General features: G+C 37.8%; 1 pseudogene; it reads right to left on the reverse strand.

The window, feature by feature from the left end:
- Positions 1–883: 883 nt before the first annotated feature.
- The window catches only part of LOC100476655, a 149,454-nt pseudogene continuing 130,140 nt past the window's right edge, over positions 884–20,197 (reverse strand).

Raw genomic sequence — 20,197 nt, forward strand, 5'->3', positions numbered from 1 at the left:
TGATTGTTCTTTATACCTGAAGATAGATTCATTGACCAAGAGTAAAGGACACAGGCCTCTATGTTATAACTCCTGAAGCCAGTTGTTTTTGGAGGTTTTAGTTAACATAAGCCAATGAATTCCCCTTTTCTTCCCAAGCTAGTTTGAGTTGAGTTTCGTTACTTGTGGTCAAAAGTTTACATTGTTTATGTGTAAATATACTGTGTCATGAAAGATATACTAGGTAAAGAGAGCAAATAATTTATTGTCCAAATCAGGACACTTTTGAAAGTGAAACTGGATACATTTCATACTTACACATGGCAACAGGTTACACTGGAACTGTCCTAGGCCAACCAGGACATGTGTTAACCCCCATAATTAGGTTTTACCATACCATACTGTATGTCTTCTAAACCTTGTAGTAGCTTGTTCCATGCCCATAGATTTTTTTTGTTTTGTTTTGTTTTAACATTTATAGGCAACTCTTTAATGAATCTCATTTGGTGTTCGAAAGGGGAAGTCAGCCAGCTGCTTTTCATTGTGGTTTCATGCAGTTAAGTTCTTTAAAGAACAAATAGTGAAATCAAGTCATTTCTTCTTCTGGAATTTTTCCTTCTTATTTTTCTTTGTTGTAAGGTTATATGTAAATGTATGAGTATATGGGCATTATAAAAGAGAAGGGACATCCTGTGAGGGAGGAAATCAGACAGTAAATCCAAAAAAACAATGGAAATTAAAAATCCGAACTCAGGGGAGGATGGGAAGCAACGCATTTTTTCACAGAGCCCTTAGATGCCATAAAACTGTCCTCATAAGCAGGAAGGAAAAAACCACTGAGCTGCAGAACGAAGCTGGGGTCTTAGCTTTAAAGCTTTTAATGTCTTTGGAGTTGGGCTGGGCATCAAGTGTCTTTTCTGGAACAGGCCAGAGAAGATAAGTCTAATTTGGTTTTTAAGGCTTTAGTCAGGCCCGTGGCCAGCAGCCTGTGGAGGGACACATAGTGGTGGGAGTACACCCAGTTCTTCCTAGTCCAGTCACAGCCCTGGGGCCCACTGGAGTGGGAAGGTAACCAGATTTGCTTGGTTGGGGTCTGCTTATTGATCACATAGGTTCCTAGATCTCCACCCAGGTTAGCTGTTAAAACACCACTCTTCGAATGTGTAAGGTTTGTTTGCGAGGTCTTCAAAAAACTCTGCTAAGGAGTCCAGTGCCTGCTCTGCCAGTCTTTCATAGGTGGTCTCCTCCAGAGAGCCAGGGTCTCCCAAAGCTCCCACTGTCCTCACAGTCCTCAGACACTCTGCTTTCTGACATTCACAATCTGATGGAGGCAGTGGAAGCTCAAACTAGCGTGGCTGGGTATGTGGGCTGCTCTGGTCCCAATGCACAGGCCCCAGTGACCATAGAGCTGGGCGTCCCTTCTCGGTCCCCGGGGCCCCCGCACTGGTCAGGGTGTCAGAACTGAGCCCGGGGAGCCAAGAGGGCCAGGAGGCCAGCAGCAGCGCAGCACTCACAAGCTGCTCACAGTCTGCGGCTACTCCGCCCTCCCGCTCCGGGAACCACCCATAGAGTTCTGTAATACAGTCTTCATGTGTAAGAAAGAAGCTCCTAAAAATTATATGTGTATATATATATAACATAACTATATAATATAATATAATATAATATAATATAATCTATATATATGTATCTTTTTAAAAAGAGTTATTAGTTTGGGAAAAGGGTAGTTTCCAGATAAATTGGGGTGATAAACAAAAGCATCTGTCCATGTAGGCAGCCTGGTGTGACGGAGACACAGGTAAGTGGCCCTGTGTGACATACCCGTGGATGTGGTGGCAGGCACTTTATGTTGGCCTGACAAACAATATTTCCTTGTTTCATTCTCATTACAGAACCCTTCTTGGCTCGTTATGTTGCAATGGGCTTAGGCACAAGGGATGAAATATAATTGCTCTAGGCAATCGTAGCAATTTAGTTCACCCATATTAGTGAATGATTTTTGGAAAGCTTTTCACCTACTTACAGCCACCAGAATGTCAGGAGAAATCTGTCGGTGACTTCTAGGAAAGTTTTTCTTTCCTGAAATGAGAGAGACACAATAATATATACCGTTCTGTCTCTGGATCCCTTACCCCACAACATTCCTGCTCTTGGTGCTGTTGTGTTAAGATGCAGTGACTGAGCCTGGGCAGCAATGTGAGGTTCATGATGTAGTCAGTCTGTGGAAAGACACCTGCATGCTGAGGACAGGTGCAGATACATGGAAAGCTCTTGGGTCCTTAACGGCATCACTCAGTTTGGAATCAACCCTGGGATTTCTGCCTCCAGAGGCCTTGTTAGATAAGCAAGTTATATTCTTATGGGTTAAGCTGTTATCAAGGAGGTATTCTGTTACTTTCACCTGCATGGAACCTAATTAATATAAGAGGCATAAATTCAACACCAGGCTGTCAGTGACCATGTCATGGTCATACCCTACTGGATGGGGAAATTCTACAGACATAACCATAACCAATCCCACAGCATCACAAATGCTGCCCCATATTTTTCAAGAAGAAGAAAAAGTTGTCTGACAGACCTCCTATCACCCACCTAAGGAAACCTCTCTCACTTACTGTCCTCTTTCCGCTGTAGCAAATCACTCTTCAAAGATGGGTATGGAAAACAGTCAACATAAGTTTATAAGAAAACTACAAATATCTATCTTTTGTGACTTTATGCTCACTTCCTGACTAAATTTGGAATAGTAACTACTATTGCAACAAAGAGTCGATTGGCTTTTCTAAAATCCTGTGTAAAGCTTTACCCATTCCAGGACACCAAAATTTTCATGGAGGCTTGGAGCAAGCAACAGGAGCCTTTTCCCTCTCAGTGCTTGGCAGAGAGCAAGCTCATCACAGTGAATTGAGTTCTCCACATCCTGCTGCCTTCCAAGTATCTGTTTATCAGGTCATTGGATGATGACTGAACGAACCTTGGTGTCACTATTAGGAAGTATGGTCTCTAGTCATATCTTTGCCACCAGAAAGATCTGCCATCCAAGGCACCTTATGCAAGCCCCTAGGAGATTTCAGTTTTACAATCTGTAAAATGAGGATTTTGGGTGAGAGAATTTAGAGTTCTAAAATTGCATACTCAGAATCCAGAGAGACTTCATCTCAGGAAATGAGGTTTCATAGCACAGGCCAGCCTCCCATCTATTATCAGTGGTTGCTGGAAAGTTGTGTTGAGAAGTGTGGTAGACTAAATAGATACCCATGATATCTGTCTCTCTGTAGATACCAAAGTCGTCCATGACTTAATCCCTGGAACCTGTGAATGTTATTTTGTATGACAAAAGGGACTTTGCATGAGTGATGAAGTTAAAAACCTTCAGATGAGGAGATTATCCTCAATTACTTGGGTGGGCACTGACTGTAATGTAATCTTACAAGAGACAGGCAGATTTGACTACAGAAGTGATGAGGAGACGGGTATGTGACCACACTTCTGGCCTCCAAGGTGGAGGAAAGGGTGGCAAGCCAAGGAATAGAGGGAATGCAGTTCTAGAAGCTTGAAAAACTAAGGAAACAGATTCTTTTCTGAAGCTTTGGAGGGGATGCAGCCCTGCCAACAGTTTGATTTTTGACATCTTACTCAAAGTAGAAAAGAATAAATTTGTATTGCTTTAAGCCACTGAGTTTGTGGTAGTTGGTTATAGCAGCGTAAGTAAATAATTCAAGAAGGATGATAACGTCTCATTGACCTCAGCAGAGATACAGACTAGGTTATATCTGAGATGGTCCATTCTGAATGGAAGCGAGTGGCAGTGAGTGCTTTCTTGTCTCCTAGCTGCAGTTTCTGGCTTAGAATGCTACAAATCTGGATATGTAAAAATAGCTTTATAATACGCTGGTATTTCCTTTTATCTGAATATTGCCCTCTTACATGGATCCTCCAATATGTGCTGACAGGTTGCTCTTCAGCTTCCCTCATAAGTTATAGTTACAGACAACAGCAGACTGGGGGTGCCCATGTGAATGAATTACTTTCAACATTCATCTTATTCAATTGGCGTTTATTGCAGTGGCTTCTAACCTATGGCATGTATCAAAATAATTTAAGAAGTTTGTAAAAGTGCATGCCTGGATCTCAACCCGATGGACTCAAACAGAATTTCCTTAAGTGTTTATTTTTATATTCTTTGAAGATATTATAAAATACACAAAAAGTTGAAAACAATTGATTTACCAGTCAACTGCCATTGACCAATATAATTTGAATTACTCCCCAAATATTGCTACTTTTGTAACAGAGTTGACGCCCTTGTGGTTCTATCTCTCTCATTATGCCCATGTTCCTATGGTGGTACATAGAGATAAACCATGCCAAAAAGCACAGAAATTTTCCTTAAAAGTGCATTAAATAATGCTAAATATGAGATTTATTACTCATACTAAAATGCTGACTATTTCAGGAAATTGCCAGTCTGTCTTAGGCTCGATGGCATCTCATCAAATTTGATGTCATCTGTTTGCTGACTGGAGAGACAGAAAATATTGCTGTTCTTTCCTACTTTATACAAACATTAAATTGAACCATCTGAAATTACTGTTTTTCTAGGTCAAAAATATTTGAATGCTGGCAATTCCATATGGTTTATCCTGCTAAATGAATTTATTAGTAAATAAACTAAAATCAAACAAGCTAAATATTCCAGCACTTTTTTTAAAAGTGAAATTTAGTAAGTAGGTAAATACTAGTATAGCTTCCAGGTTATGGAAAATAATCAAAGAGATGAAAAATACGTTGTTAGTTGAAATTCTGTGTATTATTGTCTTTGTTGATTTTCTTCAACCTTCCGCAGACATGAATTTGTTTCATCGTCTTCAGTGATTTAGTACATGTGCATCGAAGGTGTGAATGTAACTATTTTATATGAATGAATAGCCATCACAAACCATGAATTTTGTGTGTGTGCTTAAAATTCTGTACTATGATATGTACTGTAAATGAGTTTATTACGTATTTTATTAAGGTTGGGCTAGGAGTAGCTATAGTGTAATAGACATACTATTGGAATCAGAGTAAGAAGCCTTGAGTTAGAGTCCACTTCTGCTACTTGCTTTCATTTCCCCATCTGCAAAATGGGGAAAATATGAATACTTACTGTGTAGAATTGCTATGAGGCTTAAATGAGATAGTGTATATGTAGGTAATTGTAATTCATAAAGCACTGTCAGGAATCATGGTGTATATGAAATTAGCACGTGCTGAGGATTCACCATCTGTGTGTCAGCAGACTAAAGCTGTTTCGAGGATACGAACTGGGTGCACTTTTTAAATTGACAAACAGAACTAGTCTATGCATTGATAAAAAAGGTTTACGCTTTCCTAGGGAATAGATAGCTAACAAGGCTGAGTGATTTATGTGAAAAAACTAGTCTATTAATAAAATAAAAAGCAAGATAAAAATAATTAACCTAACAATCACATTTCAAAAAGAATAGGTGATTTTTAACTGAAAAGATTTTTATTATTTTATAAAAAATTTTATTTTAAGTAATCTCTATACCCAAGATGGGACTCAAACCTGTAACCCCAAGATCAACAGTCACACGCTCCACTGACTGAGCCAGCCAGGCACCCCTCGAAAGGTTATTTAAATCTTCACTTTTTACTTTAACCCAAACTTCTTTGTGTTGGGAAGTATAACATTAATTTTATTCTGGCATTCTTATAAGAATGTTTTGTTGTCGTTGTTTCTAAATGAGCTAATGAATCAGATAATGCCAGGAGGTAACACACATACTGATGTTATGGCTTCCATGTCAAGCATCTTACAAAGAGTACCTCTCCACTGCACAAGTATTATTACTTTATTTCAATTACCTTACACTTCATGAGCATTTTAATGTTGTTTCAAATTATTTCATGAATGTAATTAGTGAAATAGGAAGTAATAAACTTTCCTATTTTTACTTTATTTACTTCTGTATTGTTTTATTCATTGGCATTTCTCCTTTAAGAGAGGAACAGTAAGTGACTAGTTCTTTTCAATACCTGTGGTCCTTGTCTTGAAATAGAACCACCCAGGAAACACTGAGAATGCTTTGAGAATATCAGGACAGTGGAAGGGCTGTTGAAGAGTCTTGGAGCAGAGAGCATTTAGGCTGAGCCTTGAATAATCAGCAGATTTACCAACGGAAGAGCAAATGGGGTGGGTCTGTGACTAGTGGAATGACAGGTCAGAGGATGATGGAAAGATGTGCAAGGGTGAGGAGGCAGCACGGCCAAAGGCACACAGGTGTGAAACACCACAGGATGTGGGATTCGAATGATAACCAGTTTAGTATTGCTAGAATATAAAACTCTAGGAGGAGGAAGGCAAGGACGATTTCTAATAAGGGATGATCCTATGGCTGGATAACCAGGTCACCAGGGTCTTGCCTGTACCTTGTTCATTACATGCCTGTTTTCTGATTTGATGAACTTCAGTGGCAGGTGTCATCAAGCAAGGCAACTGTTTTCTGGAGAGGCTCTATCACACATGCTCAAAGGATTTCCCCTTCTTTGCAAAGCATCTGGTACCGCCACACAACTGGCTGATAAATACATGGGTAAGATTATTTTTCTGTTCAAAGCTATCAGGGATGCTGATGTCCCACTCAAGAAGGCATAAAGCTTCGCCCAAGCATCACTTGGGAAAAAGTGTTGCTTAGCTGAACAATTCAAACTGGGCACAGTATCAAATCCATAAAAAAGTATTCCATAAATAGTAGGAGTGTGGTGGTGTGTTTATTTTGATAATTGAATTCCCCTTTCCCTAAACCTAGACTTAGATTAAATTCCTATCACTGTAATCTAATTCTTTGTGCTGGCCTGTAGGTTGGGCGCACTGATAAAGGTATAGTAGTAGTATTAAATGTGCTATAGTGGGATAAGACCTGATTCTAAGGACTAGGACATATTACAAACTTATTAAAACAGAAGAAATGTATTTAACTTCAGGCCAGCATAAGGGCTAACACATTTATCAGTAACTCTAATTAATTTTTTATGGGTTTATAGACCTTTTTAAAGAGTTAAAATTTTAGAAGCAGAAGTTTGAAAAAAATCTAAACATATACTTAATATTTCATTATATTTTTTATCCTAGAATATCTTTTTTAAAAGGTGGCTCATAAATATTGCTTAGGTAAATAGGATAATGGTAAAATACATATGTAAGATAACAGAGTAATAATTCAGTAAATGCTTTTGCACTTAGCATCCAGTTTATGCAATAACACTTTGCCATTATCTTTAAAACCTCAGTGAGTCCCTGAATTTTGTGTATAACATTTTCCTTTCGTTAAAATTTTATCAGATGTTTATCTTTAAACAGACGTAAAATATCTAACTGTATCCACTGGTTAGCAAAGCCAGCTCTGTCAAGGTTCAAGTGTTTATTCACGTGTGGGAAAGTGGGATGGGTGGTCTTGACCCTCTGTTATATGCCATTGGCCGGTTTGTCTTTTCCTATTCTATTTTCACAGTTTCAGTTATCATAACTTTGGAAATTTTATATAAATTCTTGATACTTTAATATTTTTTTATTTTCTTGCTGGTTCTTTTTCTCTGCATCCTGGTAAAATGTCTCAATTTTGCCTTTCATTTCATTGAATCCATTTCTAAAGCTCAGTTCTGTTTTATTTGGCATCCAATACATATTTTAATTCACTATTGAAATTTTAGTTTCCTTACTTTTTTTTTTTTTTTTAGTCTCATCTTGCTATCTTATCCCACACTTTCTTTGTAAGGAGAAACGGCTTCCACAATACCTACTAAGAAAATAGAATGGTTTTGATGCAAAAAATATAGACATCATTCCTCCCAACTTACAACTGGATATATTATATTTAGAATACCCTGCCAAACATCTGCTAATATTAGGTTCTGATTCTAGTAATAAATCCTTATTAGGGTTCTGTACTCCTAAAAAGGAATCTTTAGGGTCATATATCAAATAGGCCGTAAAACAAACCACCCCAAAATTTAGTGGCTTGAAACAACATTTATTAAGCTTGCTATTTTGCAGGTCGGAAATTTGAGCTGAGCTCAAGGTGAGTCATCTTCTTGCCTGACTGAACTCAATCATTAGATTTCAGCCGGCACCAGGTCAGCGGGGGGGCTGGCTGGTCTCACACAGCCTGGGGAGGGGGGACAGCTCATCTCGCACACTTGGTCTCTTACCGCCCTCCGGCTTGCTTGGGCTTGTTCACATGGCAGCAACGCGTTTCCAGGAGACAGCAGAAGTGTGTAAGGACTCTTGAGTCTTAGTCTTGGAACTGGCACAGCATTGCTTCCACTGCATAAAAAGGATCAGAGCAAGTCATGAGGCCGGCGGAGGTTCAAGGGAAGGAAAGGAGACTCCACCTTTTCATGGCAGGAAGGCAAATTGTGCAGGGTGTGGATACAGATAAGAGTCGTAGATTGTGGCTAGTTCTTTGCATTCTGTCGCAGCAGCATTCTGTTTCCCCGGTATTGATATGTGTTTTGAACAGGCTCCATGTTTGGTTTATTTTTCTTTGTTTATTTTGAAGCCAGGAAAGGACCAGGCAGAGCTTTGGGGCATATAATACAAGGGTGTTTAAATTGCCCTTCTCCCCACTCACTGCCTAGCAGGACCTAAATATCTTCACAATATTCTTCCCTTGAGAAGCTCAGTTTTCTTGTCCTGTGAATTTTTTTCTTATGTTTCTACTGTTATTTTGTTCAGAAGTTGAGAAAGCCTACCGCAGGGATTGGGAGCCACCTTAAACTGGAAGATTTAGCTTGATCCTAGATTGTTACTCCTTATTTCAGGTTATAGGTTATATTCATTTGCTGTCGCAATGACCACCATAATACTGTGTGTGGGGTTTTTTTTTTTTTTAAGATTTTATTTATTAGAGAGAGAGAGAGCACGTGTGCTCACACAAGCAGGGGGAGGCACAGACGGAGAAGCAGACTCCCTGCAGAGCAGAGAGCGTAATGCAGGGTTCAGTCCCAGGACCCTGCGATCATGACCCAAGCCGAAGTCAGACGCTTAACAGACTGAGCCACCCAGGTGCCCCACATAATACCATGTTTTGAGTATTGCTTGCTGGAACTTAATTTCCTGATGGGTTGCCTGACATGCAAAACCAGGATTTCTTGAGTTCAATTTCTTACCAGAAAATTCATCTTTGTCCCGTGCTCCTTGCTACCTGCACTGAGACCTGGTATTGTTTCTGAGCTGGCAATGTTTGAATTGGCTCTCGTTTACCCTTTTGAACCTACATCAATCAGGCTGTCAGTATAGACATCCACATTTACATAACTAATGGCAATCCTGCTTGATGTCATTTCTGTTTGCGCTATGACTAGAGATCTCATTTACACACTGGTGACCTTCCAAATTTCGCTTCTGTTAATTTCATCTGTAGGTCCTTCAAGTTCAAACTGCAAGATTCCTGCCTATTCAGAGAAATGCTGTCAAGACTCTTGTCCATGCCAGTTTCTGCTGATTTTTTTTTTTTTGCTTTTATTTATTACCCCAACTTTTAATTTACTATCTTATTGATGTAACAAACTTTGCTCTGATATTTTAACATCCTTTTGGCCTCTCTCCTTTTTACCTTGGAAGCTATGAAAACTCGTGCTGTTTGTATCAGACTGTGCTGCTGTCTTTCCCAAGAGGGTGCTAGAGCCCACACTGAGCCACCAAATTGTCTGTTTTGATGGAACTGATTAATCATTCAGGGTAAACTTCCATTCCTTTTTTTAGTGAAATGAATAGATTTTGTTTATTTTTTAAAAAGTGAATAAATTGAGTTAACTGGTTGACTGGATTGATTGAATTTTCTATTTTTGGCTTTAGGATTTTAAAAGTCTGGTTTCCAATTTTATCAATAATAACTAGAAAAGCCTAGGTTGCAGTCCTTATGAGGAGCAAGGTGGGTTTTATTTACCATAGCAGTTCATTGCTTTCTGTGATTAGCATTCTTACACCCCCATGAAATGTGCCTGCTGTTTAATACGGCCGTTGAACAAGGACTCTGGAGTCAGGCTCCTCGTTCTGCTGATTGCTGCCTGGGTGCCCAGTCTCAGTTTCTTCGTCAGTATAGGACAAGTCATAGGCACTCATACATAGTGCCATAGGGGATGCAATATGTAGAGTGCTGAGAACTATATCTAATAGAGAGGAAACCATGAATTCTGGCTACCTTTCCCATTTTCATCCTATAACCAGTATAAAATATATTGAAACTCAGGAAAAGATGCCCATTTTGACCCCACCAAGAACTATGTCTCCCTGGGATTCCTCTGCGTCCCCTTGTCCTGTCCAGCTTTGCTCCAGGCTTCTGAGTTTCACTCTTCTGGCCTGTTTTGGAGTTTTTGCTGTTGGTGGCAGAAAGATTGCAGAACCCCCTGATGTCTGGAAAATACGGGCAGCAGGGTTTGTGGCAAGGGCATGCATGGGAGGGTGGGAAGCGCTCAGACAGGCAGAAGTACCAGGCTCCTGGTTCTGCTGCGGGGCCCCAGCCTTTCTGCCTTCCACATCAGAGGAAAGGGTTTCCACCCCTGTTAATAAAACTGATAAACTCAGGGTCACTCAGAGAAGGCTGCTTGCAGCATCCTGAAATGCCAAAACAAAATTCCTGATTTCCTGGGGAAAGTTACCAGGAAAAGTAATGAAGGAATAGACAAAAGACAAAAATCTCTCATTTTGGTTGAATTATTCTAGCCTGAATTTTCTGGCAACCACACCTTATTTGGAGGAGTGTGGGGCAATGGAAATAACACAAAATCAAACGTGGAAGGGAAAATAGACCGTGCTAGCAGCCACTTGGGACACTTGAACAAGTCACTTCCCTTCTTTGAGACTGAGTTTTTATATCTGAAAAATTAGGGTACTGATTTGTGACCTCTAAATTTTCATACCACTCTGACATTTCTTGATTCTTTTCTAAAGCATAGGAATGTGTTTGTTACCACAGGCGGTGTCCCTGGAAAGGCTTTAGAATAATTGCGGAGCCCATTCAGCCTCCCTGTTGGCAGAAATCTTGATGAGTATGATTTAGCGTGCTTCCCAGAGCTACTGCTTATGATCTGGAGCCAAATTCCTGGGGCATCTGAGCTACTGCCTGGCAGGAAGTTAGGCCTTCTTCCAGAACTGCTAAGTGGTACCTTTGTGACCTGACTGTGTTAATCATGAGTTGGGCACTTTGGGAGGTATATTAGCTCATTGATACCTCTGGATCAAGCCCAGGTTTACTTTGTGGGAATAAATGGACATGGCAAAGAAATATATTCTTCCAGTCCTAACAAGTGCATGAATCACAGTCTGCCACATCAACATGGGGGAATATCAAGATCAAACAGAAACATAGCATATATATGAAGAATTTTAAGTCCATGATTCGACAATGTGGTAGATATTAGAACACCTCCATCTCAGTAGCAATATGCCAAAGGAATTAGATATTAAATCCTGTTCTATGGGCTATACAACTAAATTATTTGATGCTTACCCTCTGCATGTCCTCTAAAAATAATTTTCTTTTCATTAGTGTGACAGTGACCTAGGATTTCTCTCCAGATCCAAGAAGACAGGAATTTCTCATATGGAGATCGAGCTTCTAATTATGCTTATTTAATTTAAAAAACAGGGCAACCACTTAAGAAATGCCTGGTCGTTTTAAATGGAGGCGTTTATACTACAAATATGCAGAGGAAAATTGCCTTCATGTAAATTGCTGTATGGCTACCACCCTCCCAACATATACATGCTCCCTCTCTCTCTCACAAACACATGGGCTTTCAAACACACGTGAACACACATGCATGTGCATACCTATGCACACGTATGTCCACATACTTGCTTACTTTGCATTAATTTGCATTCTAATATAGCAGCTTTATTTGCTTGCTTGATTTGCATTCTAGTATGGCAGCCAAAACTTAGGCTTTGGAGGTGGACAGACTTAAACTGAAGCTTTATGATCTTGATTTGGTTAGTCTCTTGGTAATTCCGGACTCTCAGTAGTATTTGCCTTACAGAGCTGTTGGAGTCCTATCTAAGATCACACACTGTATTAGTCAGGGTTCTCCAGAGAAGCAGAACCAATAGTCCGTGTATGCGCGCGCGCGCGTGTGTGTGTGTGTGTGTGTGTGTGTGCATGTGTGTGGAGAGAGAGAGAGAGATGTTTTAAGGAATTGGAGACCCAGGGAAGAGTTGCAGCTTGCCGGCAGAATTCATTCTCTCTCAAGGCAGGTCAGTTGTGGTTTTCCTAAGGTCTTCAACTAATTAAGAGTCCCACTTACATTATGGAGAGTAATCCATTTTACCTGAAGTCTACTGGTTTAAATGTTTACCTGAGAGTAATCCATTTTACCTGAAGTCTACTGGTTTAAATGTTAAATTTCATCTAAAGAATACCTTCACATCCAGAATAATGTGTGACCAAATATTCTGGGCACTGCGGCCCAGTCAAGTTGGCACATACATTAACCATCACCCACATATAGAAAACTATGTGTCAGTGTGACAAGTAATAAATACTTATAAATAAAATATTATTTTAGGTAGTCACAAAAGAACTTCATTTGACAGTAATTTTGTCTCAGACTCTCTCTATAGGACTACTAAAAAAATCAGAACCAAACAACGTAACTTTAATTAAAATTATTAAACCCCCTGAATTCACAGATTAGAGGTAATTCAGACTTGTATGTAACGGTCCTGCCTTTCTGCTACTAATTACTCTCTCTAAACGTTTTCAGATGTAATTTGATGTTAGTTCTCTCTTGCACTGGACACATTGCTCACAGGCTTGGACTAAAAAAAAAAAGTTTGTACTCATTCAAAAACATGAGTAAGGTAATGGATAAAGGAATGATTAAGTCTTAACACTTTTGGAAATTACGTTGATTGTCTGTAGATAATTATATCTCACTTATATTGAATCAGACCAACAACAGTAAAAACAACTATTGAAAATTGCTAATCTGGTAACTTGGGCTTTTGGAAAGCAATATGGAGTAACTTGTCCAACTAATCAAATCACTTAAGCAGGCATCTATTTCTAAAGCAGCTGCTGAAAATAATTTGTGATTGAGACTCTTAATCTTTGGCTCTTCTCATCAATATGCGGTGTTCTATATTATTAGCTATTCCACAAAAAATGATGAAAGTGACTATTTTTTCAAAAAGTGTGATGTCAACACACAGCTTATACCATCCCAAGGTCTTCTCCTCAATGCCTACACATTCATATTAGCAAATAAAATTTAACATTTTTACTATACTTTCAGCCTGGCAAGATCTAATTTTAAAAGAAAATTATCAGAACACTTGTGTGCAAATAAAGTCTTTGTTGATGTATACACTTGATGTGAAAAGAAAAAAAATTGTTGAATGGTATATATTCTGTAGATGATGGATTTCATATGTGGATAACAGTCTTCAGTATGAGTGAGCAATTCTGAGATTAAATTTATCCCTCAAATGAAATGAAAAGAAAAATTAGGACATGGATAATGAATAACCACAGCAAATGGCAGGTTAACCACAAAATAATCTATTTTGCATGTAGGATAGATTCTTGATGGTAGCACTCCTAGATGTTTTGGGAAGATGTGGCAGTATGGGGCATTGCTGAGTCCTATTCAGTCTGCCCACTTGGGTGATCTGCATGGGCAGATCTTCCTGATGGAAAATCCTATTCAAGGAAGAATCAGCCCAGAGAATCTAATGATGATGAAGGTCTCATGTCCTCAAGGAATGGGGCAAGCAATGATGTTATGTAGAGTTGCCAGATATGGAGTGAGCCAGATGACCATCGCAACTTTAAGTGTGAGGCAAGAAGTTAGGGTGAACAGCTTGGAGAAGTTTTATCTGGTAGGAAGGATTAGGCCAAATAAGAGAAAATAACTTCCATGGGAGTTAAGAGTGTAAGGGAAATAATGGTCAGGGTGGCTAGGTAACATTGCATAGAATGATTTGAAGGGGTTAAAGAGTTTTGCATGTTTAGTGTTTTGGGTGCTCATATGAAAATTGGTAGCTTTCAGGGGTTATGTGTGCAGTGTCAGATCAGACACAATGGGAACCTAATCTTCCTTTAATTTGTACTTACAACTTTAAAGGCCATTAGAACTTAGTGACACAGTTTTTTTTTTATCAGCATATAGTCCAGAGGCATACTGAATTTTTTACAGGTTCTCTAATTCAGATACAGATGAATTAATGACTTCATTTGACTTTTAAACAAATATAAAATAGCATTTTTTGTTTACATTTTAAAAGACTTATGAGAACAATTACACATTTAAGGGTAATAGTTTTCTGAAAATAATAAGTGAATTAAAAGGAAGGTTTGCTTTGAAATTCCTTGAGATTAGCTTTTTAGCTGTAGGGTTGTTGGATAGTTGTAGTAGATTTATCAAATAAAGAATCAGAAATTTGTATTTTGGGGGTGCCTAGGTAGCTCAGTCAGTTAAGTGTCTGACTCTTGATTTTGTTTCAGGGTCATGAGATTGAGCCCCACATTGCGCTCCACACTCAGTGGGGATTCTGCTTGAGATTCTTTCCCTCTGCCCCTCCCCCTGCTCCCATGTGCACACACACACTCTCTCTCAAGTAAATAAATAAATCTTTAAAGAAATTTGTTTTGAATATAAGTATTTGAAACTATGACAGAAATGATAATTCATCATCTTCAATATGTAGTGTCATATATATGTGAAAATACATACTTTCATATTTACGAATGTATGTTTTATTCACATAAAATAAAAATATAACTATATATAAATAAATTTATATATTCCCATATGGATATAAATATGTATGATACTTATGTTTTAATATGTAGTTTCATAGGTATATATTTTGCAATATTCCATTTCATTGTATATTTCAGGGAAGTTTTCTGAACTTAGATTTTTTAACAGTTGCTTTGATGAATTGCCTGGGTTTTCTTCCTTGGGAAACCAATTATACGTATGTTGAGTCTTCTCTTTCTTCTATTATATTTTATATTTTCCTGAAATTATTTAATATTTTAAATTTATACTATATGTTTACTTTTCTTAAGATTTTTCAGCCGCTACTTCCCTTCAAGCATGTCTGTGTGTGCATGTGTGTGTGTGTGTGTGTGCACATTCATTTGCTCTTACATTCCCTTTGGTTTAGCCTTCATCTGTGCCCTGGATTTTTTTTTTTAATATATGTTTTTTATTGAGTTTTAAAACCCATTTATAAGTTTCCTATTTATCACTTATATTGTACTTTTATGTTTTACATTGTTTTTCTTTATGTATTTCTCTATATTGGAATATTGGGTTGCACGTTTCATCAGTTTCTAGGAAGATCTTGCTGGCATGAGTTAATTATAGAGATGTTATTTTAATCCTTATTCTCTTTGTTATGATTTCTTTTTATGGGATTTTACAGCAATTTTTTCTGTTGATGATCTTTTTATATAAAATGTGTTCTCCTGGCTTTTTTTTTTTAAGATGAAAATTGGTCATAATAGCTGTTTTTAACATCCTGGTCTATAAATACCTTTTCTGTTATTTTCTGAGCTCTTAAACCATGTTCTTATACTTGCTTTTCCCCACTCCAATTTTTATCTGGATAGTCTATATTTTTTTTTGTCTTTAATACCTCCATTTTGTCCAATTTCAAATCAATTTCCAGAAGTTTCTCCTTGGCTGTTGTTTGTCCTGGGGACTTTGGCAGATGGGTTAGGAAGGGCTTAAGTCCCAGGTGGCTTCAGTCTTTTTAGCACTGACTCCTTCCAATCACCTATGCATGTGTGAAACCCCTCTGTAGTTTGGAAGCTTGGCCCACTGCTGAGAAGCTTTTGACAATTTTAAGGTTTTTCTGTTCTCTGTTTTATCAGTTGCTTCCTTCTGTTTTTTTTCCATAATAGATTCTGATACCATGTAGGCATTAGAGTTGGTGGTGATTTTCACCCCCTCATAGTGTGTCACGGGGCTGTTTTGCTTCTTGGGTTTGATAAAGATTTCTCTGTGGGTTTTTTGTTTTGTTTTCCTAGTTGCTCTGATTTTATGATGAGATTAAAGAGGATTAAGAAACTATACCACCACTGCTATCTTCTCAACATTAACTGATTTTATCCATATCTGTACAGTGCTCCACAGAACATGCAGTGGGAAACATTAATTTAAATTAGGTACTTCAAATTTATTTCTCAAAGTGGAATCTTTCAAAGCTCTTTATTTTCTTGGCAGAGACTTCCCAAACTACCCTATTTTTTTTTTTTTTTTTTTTTTTTTTTTTTTTGTGATCTAGGAGGTCTTTATAGTATAGAGCTTAAAAAATCAATTTATATTTGGACCTGGGTTCTATTCTAGGAAATGTGTGATCTTGGGCCACTGTTTGAGCTTTACCTCATAGGATAGTAAAATGAGAAAATTTCTCTAAAGTTTCTGGCACAAGGTGTGGGACATACTGATATTCAACATATTTTATATTGTCTTCTCCATGTCCTATACTTCCCTTGAATATTACTATGATTTTCTCATTCCTGAGTTAGTTTGGAGGCAGTTAATGTATCTATCTCCTTCATTGCTATATTCTCAGGGCCTTGCATAGACCAGGACACAATGAACATTCAGAATATATTGAACAAATTAATAGAACTAGTTATTACTTTTGTGATTTTTATTCTCTTATATAATACTAACAATAATGGCTAACATTTAGTGAGTACATATTTGGTTGCTAGAGCTGTTCTTAGCACTTCATGCTTATTTTCTTATTTCAATGTCACAAAAGGCCCACAAGGTAGGTCCTATGATTATCTTCCTTAGACAGAGGAGGAAATTGAGGCACAGAGACATTGAGAAACTCACCTACATTAATAAATTGCTTGAGCACATGGACAACTTAGATGGTGAACTCTTTAGGGGTAAAGTGTGTGTCTTATTACATTTTGTATATATAGTACCTAGCTTAGAATATGCCTGAGTGATTTTATGCATAAATGGATCAATGGATAAATAAACGAAATACACTTCCATTGCAATACACTATATTGACTGCATCTTATTGAATTTGAATAAATGTATCAGATGATAATTTTGTCATGATATTGGTGAATAGCTAGAATTTTTACCTGAAGGTTGTAATGAGATGCATATTTGAAATAACCGGTAAATTGAGCAGATACTAAACCACTTTTAAAATTGCAATATTGAAAATTGCATAATCTTTATTTTGAATTACTAAGCCCTACCTCATTAAAACTACTAAAGTATGGTAATGATAATGAGAATCGTATCCTGCATTTCTCTGCTGTTTTGTACTCTGCATTGTTCAAAAGAGCAGAAAGCTTACAATAAGATGAATGACATAACACAGTGGTAATCTTATATAGGAAACAATGTACAATTAGCTAAAAATTGTATAACGTTGTGCTAAATGGGGCATAGCTGAATACACTCTGCAAGTATTTAATGTGAAAAGAAAATTTATTATGTGGAAATTGTGTGCATTAAAAACTAATATTTCTATTTTAAATTCCTTCTCCTTTTTCTACCCCCAGTGAACTAGATGTCAGCCAAGTAGAGCTATTGAGAGGAAAAAAAAAGGGGTAGGGCAGATTTGTGCATAAGATTTAATGATAGACAAAAGTACATTTAAACTTCCTTTTAAATTTCCTTTGTGGCTTATGTTCTCAGTGCTTTCAAAGTAAAACAAGTGACAGATCTGTGGGGGTTGTAGAGATAGTTAGAATTTAATGTTCGAGAGAAAATAAAAAAATATTCAATGAATAATCAGCCTGCTAAATATAAGCCTTGGGACTCGAGTTGTACAGTAGTGTATGTAATTTTTCTGTAGTGTTGTCTGTTTCTCATAGATCAAATCTGCCCTACATCCCTAAACTCATTAGGTAGGAATCAGATCATTAAAAAAAAGTTAGGGTTTAAAAATAATAAATTAAAATAAAATTTCACCCATTTGCCTGCATGGTCTCTTTAAATTACCCATGCTAATTTCTCCATGGCATAATGGATATATATTTTTTCCTCCCAAGCATCCATTCTTCCCTGCTTATCTCGGCAAGAGGACAACATTTTTCCTTTTGGATATCCCCCTTTCTTCATCAACCAAGTTAAGTAGAATTAACCCCACCCCAGTTCCAGGTGTTGGCACTGATTAGCCTATACCATTTGATGTACTCCCTCCTTTTAATCTAGAGCCAATGAGTTGTGAAATATTTGTTGACTCCTCTGAGAAAGAGGAGATTTCTTTCTTCCCCTAGATACTGTGGGGTTAGGATTTGAGATTGAGAACTGCTATACTCATTTTTCTGCCATGAAGCAAGAGTGTGGACAGCTGTGTTGACACTGATTTGATTGAAGGGGAAGTTTAGTAGAGCCTGAGGATGAAGCCAAAGGCCTCAGACGGCAGAATAGAGAATCAGAGAGTAACCGGACTCCTAACTGATCTAATTACAGCAACTGGATTTTGTGAGCCAATAAATTCTCTTTATTTTTCTAGCCAATCAGTTGAGACTTTTACTTGCAATAGAGTCCTTTGTGATAGTTATGGGCAATTTCCAGGAATGTCATATACAGTGTGCAGGAAACCACTTAATAGTGCCAGCCTAAGTGGAGATAAGATATTAGGTGAAAACCGTCTTGGTATTTTAAATTCTGGTTGGTTAACTCACAAGTATATAAGTTGAAGCAGCATGGTGTGCAGATGCCTTCACATTATAGAAGGAAACACTAGTGGTCTACTCTGACATTGAATGTAAGGACACATTGACTTTGCAGAACATTCTTCCCTTTGCTTGAGTAAAGTCACATTTTGTGAGTAGTCATGGTTCTATGCAATGACCTGTGTGAGTTTCTACCTTATGTGAATAATAGAATTTCTGGCTAATGAGTTTTTAGTTGGTTAAGAAAATCTGGATGCAAGTAAAAGAAACCAAAGTCAAAATAGATTTATTATCATATATAACAAATTAGGTGATTTCCAATGATCTGATCAGGGACCCAGGTTCTTTTGATTTTTTCTTTCTGCCAACTTTAACAGTTTTGATTTGTTTTCTTAGGTTAGCTTCCTTCATGGTCCTAAGAGGGTTTATGGCAATTCCAAGTATCTTGTGCAGATAATTTCATCCAGAGAGAGAAATAGAAGTCTCCCTTTCTCTATCTCTATATAAAAGTAAAGCCTATAGCCTCCTGGCAGAATCGTATTTATTGTTCAGAATGCTATCACATATCTATTTCTAAACCAATCAGCGGCAAGGCAAAAAAATTATCTTGATTGGCATGTGGACATTCGCTCCCAAAACTGGGGAGAAGCTTCTTCCCTGATCAGTGACCATACAGAAGGGAACTGCTCTTAAAGAACGAGTTCTACCTGCAAAGAACAAGGGAAGGTAGAGATAATGATAGTTTGTTTTTATCAGAGGGTTTTGGCCTACTTGGTAGAGATCACCTGAATCTAATTTCTCTCTGATCCTGCCGCAACAGCCTCAGTTCAATTTCCTTTGATAAATGCCTGTCACTTGCTGCTGAAACGGAAAAGAGGAAGCATGCTTCTTGTAACAGTTTTGTTAATACACTTGTATTGCCCCACAGCACCCAGGAGTACCATCCTTCCGGAGCACATCTTGCTTTAATCCAACCAAGTTCCAACTTGCCCCTTTTGCCTGGATTGCCCATAATGAGGGAAGAGGTTCGGCCAGATTAATGATCATAAATCAATTAATTAGCAGATTCTATTTTGCAACCGACCCAAACAATTTCCCTACATTCTCCGCCCTCCTCTAATAAATGGGACAGTTATTTAAATATATTGACTTAACATTTTTTCCCCCCTTAATCACTGTACCTCCTTTGCTGGGCAGAGTTTATAATGAGATATATCTTAGAAAGTTGTCCAAGTTGCTTAGGAAAGACTGTGCTAACACTTTCAAAATACTGGACAAGAATATATCTAAATAAAGTATGATTCGATTCTATTATACATATTGATATTTCTTGTCCTTGGTGGGAAAAATGGCAATGTTCCCCAAGGTAGTTTGAAGTGGATGAGATTACAAACCCTATTAAATATATCCCTGCCCTTGGCATTCTTGTGGCTATCATATATTATAGTAGATATATTTTTCAAATAAATGTAGTTAAGATCAGATTTTCATCAATATGTACTTGGCATTCTAGCTGCAGATTTTGCTGATGTATCTGG

This window comes from Ailuropoda melanoleuca, chromosome 16, assembly GCF_002007445.2.
Source record: "Ailuropoda melanoleuca isolate Jingjing chromosome 16, ASM200744v2, whole genome shotgun sequence".
Classification (NCBI taxonomy): Eukaryota; Metazoa; Chordata; class Mammalia; order Carnivora; family Ursidae; genus Ailuropoda; species Ailuropoda melanoleuca.